Source organism: Eriocheir sinensis, unplaced genomic scaffold (assembly GCF_024679095.1).
Source record: "Eriocheir sinensis breed Jianghai 21 unplaced genomic scaffold, ASM2467909v1 Scaffold888, whole genome shotgun sequence".
Lineage (NCBI taxonomy): Eukaryota > Metazoa > Arthropoda > Malacostraca > Decapoda > Varunidae > Eriocheir > Eriocheir sinensis.
This window is the reverse complement of record NW_026112261.1, coordinates 10,089-17,382: the sequence shown is the minus strand read 5'-3', so window position 1 is coordinate 17,382 and position 7,294 is coordinate 10,089. Positions and strand designations below refer to the sequence as shown.

General features: G+C 41.5%; 2 non-coding genes across 2 annotated transcripts; both read right to left on the bottom strand.

Annotated features, from left to right (window-relative positions):
- Positions 1–5,957: 5,957 nt before the first annotated feature.
- Positions 5,958–6,028, bottom strand: Trnag-gcc (transfer RNA glycine (anticodon GCC)). Its single transcript has one exon. It is a non-coding gene; the product is annotated as a tRNA-Gly (tRNA).
- Positions 6,029–6,111: 83 nt separating this feature from the next.
- Trnag-gcc (transfer RNA glycine (anticodon GCC)) lies at positions 6,112–6,182 on the bottom strand. Its single transcript has one exon. It is a non-coding gene; the product is annotated as a tRNA-Gly (tRNA).
- Between the last annotated feature and the right edge of the window lie 1,112 nt (positions 6,183–7,294).

Sequence of the window (7,294 nt, the reverse complement as noted above, 5' to 3'; positions counted from 1 at the left end):
CGCACGAGACTTCAATCAACACTGGGACTGAATGCGATGGGTTATGCTGCCCCTGTTCTGTTCCTCCTCCCCCTCTTCCTCCTGGTCCTTCTCCCTCCCTCCTCCCTACTTCCCCCTCTCCTTCCTCCTCCCTTCCTCTCCTCCCCGTTCCACCAAATCCCGTCTCCCTCCCTGCCTCTCCCTATCACCTGCTCCTCCCTACCTTCCCGCCCTCCCGAAATTCAAGTTACCGGACACCGCCACAGGTTCCTCCCTCACCCTTCGTCACCCTACGCCCTCCCTGCCCTCTGTCACCCTTAGCATCGTCACCCTCGTCACCCTATTGCAGTCCTGGAAGGGTGTCAGGTGGAGGGTGGTGGTTGAGTCTGGAATGTACGTTTGCTGGGTGGAATGAATGGGTTGGGAGAGTGAGAGAGAAAACAGTTGCCAGTGAGGTGATTAATGGGATGAATTATCTTGAATGGTGTTTGTTTGTTTGCTTGTTTGCTTGTTTGTTTCTGTGCTTGGTGTTGGTGTTTATCTGTATGGTACAAATATATGCCTCGTTTCCTTTCATTATTATTTTTTCTTTCCCTCTAAAGAGCACACACACACACACACACACACACACACACACACGAACACACACAAGAAGAAGAAAAAGAAGAAGAGAAGGAAAAGAAGGAAAAAAACTCTGATTCCAAAGAGAGTGCGAATCAAAGAGAACCAAGAGGAGGAATACATTCCTCTTAGTGAGCCCAGTGACTCGGTTCCTCTTCATCCTCTTCGTTGTCCTCTTATATTATTATGTTCTTATAAAAAAAAAAAATAATGTCTTACCCTTAGTCTATAAAAATCCCCTATAGATATCAACACCAACATCAACATCAGCCAGAAATGCACAGGTAAAGGTAAAGTTAGGGGCATAAGGTACAGCTGCGCGTGGCCTCAGTGCTCATTGATGTCTTATTCATGGCACCGTCCTCTCATGGCTCACACGGCTGTCCTCTCCCCCCCCCCTCCCCCCTCCCTTCCTCCCCCTGACGTCAAGTTCACTGTTACCAATACTGAATGTTGCCGCTTACAAGACAGCTCTCTCCTAGGTGGCCGGCTTACGGTGTCTTGTGACTATGCAGGTAGATCAGGAGGCTAATCAAGGTTCCATAATGCGAAGGTGACATTTCTGGGCGTACGTGATTAATGAAGATTCGATTATATATGTACAGGTAAGCCGCGAGTGTTGTATGCATAAAGGAATATGAATGAATGGAAAAAATGGTGTGCGATTTGCCTTAGTTTTGCGGTCTATCCTTTAGTCATTAGTGATACTGCCCGGCTACCTACACCATACAGAGGCATCAAATGTATGTTAGTTATGAATCAGAGCTTGACATTCTCCCTGAAGAAAAAGGTGTATAGTCAGAGTATCCTACAAGTTCTCACGTGTTGAATAGAAACTTGGCGCCTCACAAGAGATTTTGAGAGAGAGCTAAGAACCGCACAAAGAGGAATGACGAGAAAAATGCTGGATATAAAATGGAGACACGGAAATGAACGTCATGTAATAGAAACAAGATATAGAGATGAAAATAGAAAACGAAAAAGAAGAGGAAACAAAAAAATACTATGGTTCTACAGAGAATGAGAATCAAAAAGCACCAAGAGGAAGAGGAACTTTATGTTCCTAAAGTGGACCCAGTGACTCGGTTCCTCCTCTTCCTCTTCGAAGAATATTTAATGGAAATTAGGTATAAAGATGCTTAGAACTAATTACATAAGACTAAACAAACACACAGAGTGGGGATCCAGGAATTGTAAAAGTCAAGGCAGACAGAGGACCTTGTGGAAAGGTGAAATTAGGGCATTTGTCTGAACAGGATATTGTACACTAACATCAGACAGAGGTGAAGAACATTGGGAAAGGTCACTGTCTACAGATGGTTAATAATGACTGATGATATATATCTATATCTATATCTATATCTGTATCTATCTATCTATCTATCTATCTATCTATCTATCTATCTATCTATCTATCTATCTATATATATATATATATATATATATATATATATATATATATATATATATATATATATATATATATATATATATATATATATATATATATATATATATATATATATATATATATATATATATATATATATATATATATATATATATATATATATATATATATATATATATATATATATATATATATATATATATATATATATATATATATATATATATATATATATATATATATATATATATATATATATATATAGATAGATGATAGATAGATAGATAGATGGATGATAGATAGATGGATGGATGGATGGATGGATGGATGGATGGATGGATGGATGGATGGATAGATATATGGATGGATGGATGGATAGATGGATATGGATATGGATGTGGATGGATGGATGGATGGATATATATATATGTGTGTGTGTATATATATATATATATATATATATATATATATATATATATATATATATATATATATATATATATATATATATATATATATATATATATATATATATATATATATATATATATATATATATATATATATATATATATATATATATATATATATATATATATATATATATATATATATATATATATATATATATATATATATATATATATATATATATATATATATATATATATAAATATATATATATATATATATATATATATATATATATTATATTTATATTTATATATATCATCATTATCATCATTATCAGCTTTATGGCTCTCCTCCATTCAACTCTGTCTTCTGCCCGTTGCTCATCCAATTCCATGAATGCCAAGTCTTCCTGTATACACCTTCTCCACGTTTTCCTAGGTCTACCAACTGGTCTCCTTCCTTCTTCCTCCAATCTCTCCAAAACTCCCAGCACTGTATCCTCCCCTGTTCTCTTTACATATCCCAACCATCGGAGTTTTTCCCTTCTGTGCACTGTTTCCAGGTCCTCTACTCCACATCTGTTAGCTACATCTGCACTGGACACCCTGTCTTGCCACCTGATCCCCGCCATAAACCTCAGCATTCTGCTATCACTTGCTCTCAGTACCTCCATCAATTTTCTAGTTAGAGCCCATGTTTCTGCTCCATACAAAATCACTGATCTAATACACGCTTGGTACACCCCTGCTCTGCTCTTTAGAGGGATGCTACGATTCACAAGTAAACTAGCCACCTCCCTCCACTTTAACCACGCTGCCGCCACTCTCGCTCTCACTGTCCTCTCCACTCCCGTCTCACAGTCCAGAACATCTCCCAAATAACAGAAATGTTCTACCTCATCCAGATTTCCTCCATTCACCTCTAGTTCATCCCTCTCAGTTTCTTGTCCTTGCTGTCTCCTTACACAAGCTGGGCATATCAAATTTTGCACTCTTCTTACATTTCTGAGGCCTGAGCATCTATGGTGGCACCACTGCCTGGGAGTGGAACGCTAACACTCGTCAAGCGAGCAACTCTCCCCGCCTCTGGGCCACCTATAGACTGCAGAGTTGCCTCCGTCGCTGCTCGACGATTGTTACCCATGTCTGTGGCGGCGGCGGAGGCTTCCCCCACCCCCGTCACGAGTTAAGTGCTCGTCCCAAAGGCCAAAGACCCTGTCCCCTATTAAGGGGTAAATCTTAAAAAAAAAAACACTGCCTGCAACATTTGCACAAGACTGACTTTACACCTACTCCCTTCCCACAGCATCCACATGGATATTTTCCTGATTTAATCTATTTTCCTGCTTCTTTTCCAGTCACAATGTACTTTGTTTTTCCCATATTGATTTTCAAACCTCTCTCCTCCATTCCTTCCCTCCATTCATTAAACTTTTCTTTCACTTCTGCTGTCTCTGCATTTCCTACCAAGTCATCTGCATACAGCAGCTCCCATGGTGCCTCTCCTCTTGCTTCCTTTGTTGCCTCCTCCATTACTGTTATAAACAAGAGTGGGCTAAGGGCAGATCCCTGGTGAGCCCCCACTCCAATTTCGAACTCATCTGATGTTCCCACCACTGTTTTCATTCTCGATTTTGTACCTTCACCTATAGCCCCATCACCGATTCAACCAACCTTTTTGGTGCTCTTTGCCTTCTCAATGCCCATCTTATAGTTTCCCTAGGTACTCTATGAAAAGCCTTCTCTAGATCTATAAAAGCATGATATAATCTCCTCCTCTTCTCCATAAAACATTCCTGAAGCCCTCTCATGGTATATATTGCTTCAATTGTTGATCCTCCAGGGCAAAAGCCAAACTGACATTTTTCAATTTTATGTATATATGTATATATATATATATATATATATATAGAGAGAGAGAGAGAGAGAGAGAGAGAGAGAGAGAGAGAGAGAGAGAGAGAGAGAGAGAGAGAGAGAGAGAGAGAGAGAGAGAGAGAGAGAGAGAGAGACGACGATCTCCTCCGGCAGCTATCGGCAGTGTCAGCGTACGCCGATGACTGCACACTCTCCCGCTCCTACTGCCGCCCCGACAGCCAGCGCGCCGTCGAGGAGATCAACAGGCAGCTCAGTCTAGTGGAGCAGTGGGGAGAGGAGTGGCAGGTCACCCTCGCCCCGGAGAAGACGCAGGCCATGGTCATCTCACGGTCCCCAGACGCCTCTCGAGCAGTTTCAGGCCAGCTGCGTCTTGGAGGCAAGAGTCTGCCCCTCCAGGGGCACATCAAAGTCCTGGGAGTGACTGTGGACCAAAGCCTGCGCTTCGACCTCCACGTCCGAGCTGTTGCCCGCCAGGCCTCCCTGCGAGTCTCTGCCCTGCGAAGAGTAGCGGGATCCCTCGACCCACGGGGCATCCTCACTCTCTTCAAGGCACAGATACGTCCGTATCTGGAGTACGGTGCCCTGTGCTGGATGGCGAGTGCTGCCACCCACATGCAGAGGCTCGACGCAGTGCAGCGACGAGCACTGCGTCTGGTGGAGGCCAGCGAGCACCTGGAGGAGTCGTCTGCCACTGTGACATCGCTGGAGCACCGCCGTGATGTCTCAGCACTGGTGGTGTGTCACAAAGCCCAGGTGCAGGGGGTTCCCCACCTCAGCAGCTTGAGGCTCCCTCCACGCGCTGCTCAGAGGTTCACCCGGACTACACTCTCTGGTGACCAGCTCGTGGAGGTGCCTCGATCACACTCCAGGCAGCACCAGCGCACATATACAGCCAGGACCACACGCCTGTGGAACATGTTCACGGCAGCCACTCCCCAAGTGGAGAACATGAGCACGCAGCAGGTGAAGCTGGCTGCTCACAGGTGGCGTGAGGGACACCCAAGTGCGCTAGTGCTATAAACTATAAATATGAAGTGACAAACTGACACGATTCCATATTGTTTTTACATGTTTTTCTTTACTTTTTCGTATTTTGTATTTGTATGATTGTATGTTTCAAACATTCGACAATTCAGTTTGTCCCATACACAGGCTCTTAGAATAATTATACCTAAAAAGTGTAATTTTGAGCCTCCTTTTTCTGTAAAATATTTGTTTAAATAAAAAAAAGAGATATATATATATATATGTATATATATGTATATATAGATGTATATATATGTATATATATGTATATATATATATATATATATATATATATATATATATATATATATATATATATATATATATATATATATATATATATATATATATATATATATATATATATATATATATATATATATATATATATATATATATATATATATATATATATATATATATATATATATATATATATATATATATATATATATGTGTGTGTGTGTGTGTGTGTGTGTGAAAATATATTAAGTGATGAAAAATGTGTGTAGTATGTATGTATGTATGAATTCGATACCAATGCTAATCCTAAACACACACACACACACATACCATGTATACAAACACCTCACACACGTACAATTTGGATATCCAGTATGTCTTAAAAGAGTTGCATCGGCCGGGAATCGAACCCGGGCCTCCCGCGTGGCAGGCGAGAATTCTACCACTGAACCACCGATGCTTCTTTGAGCAAGATGACACTATATACTTATTACGTACAGAAACTTCTGCACAAGCATTCAGTAAGACTAAATAAAAGACAGATGCATCGGCCGGGAATCGAACCCGGGCCTCCCGCGTGGCAGGCGAGAATTCTACCACTGAACCACCGATGCTTGTGTTACCTTGTCAATATTGCATTATTTATTACGCGTTTATTGCACCTGAGAAGAAATGCGTTTGACTGAAAAGTAAGTCTGTACATAAATGAAAACAAGAAAGCGGAAAATATCGAAAACAAGAAATGACAAATGACAAAGTGGAAACACGCGATTGGAAAGGTATGAAAATAGCGAATGAAAGGATGTAACGGTGAAAGTAGACTTACAAAGGGGTGGTTCATGCGGTAAGATCCCAATGGTAATAAGAACCTAGCTATTACACAGGGCAAGGATTGAAAACGTAGCTGTAGCAGAGCGGGGAGAGGAAGGGAGGAGAGGAGGGATGTCTGCGGGGAAGGGAGGAAAGGAGGGAAGAAAGGGTGTCTGCGTTAAATGACTCGTGCTGTGTGTGACAACTCGACGCTCGGGTTCGCATAGTCGGATCTTCAAGTACATATTCACGTCTCTGGGGACAACACCGTGCAGGGACAGAGGGCACGAGGCACGCCAGCTGTTCGTGTGGTGGTCGATGAAGGGAATACCGTTGCCTCACCTCAAAGTGTCTCGTTTTCTCATTCACCGGCGGCGAGAACATTACTTGCAGGCCATACTTGTATAAAGATGCAAACATGGGAGACTTCGTGCTTCGGTGTACACAAGGTTAAGAGGAGATTACAAAAGGCAAGATGGCCTACACACGACAGTTCCAGCAGATAGGTTACCCGATTCCCTTCCCATCCGTATACACATCTAACCTCCATTCAAAGCTTGCAATTGTTTGCCTAAAGTACATACCTGCTCCGTTGTTGTTTTAGAATTTTGTCTCTCCATGGAAATCTTTTTCGGATGACAGCCCATGAAGAGAGTGCCGACAGACCAACTGTATTGGCTGACGCCGACCAAGTCGGTCTGTCGACGAGGACGAGGGCACTGTTTTTTTTAATCGCTCACCACCCTGTTCGTGAGCAATTGTTCTTGCCTATTATACCTAACTGAACTAAAATTTATCCAATTTATTTCAGTTAATTAAGGCATGTTCAGGCATCAGTTTTCAAAATAAGTACTTTACCTAAATCGCCCTTGTTAATCCCCTTAATCCATTTATGAAACCTTAATTAAATCCCCAC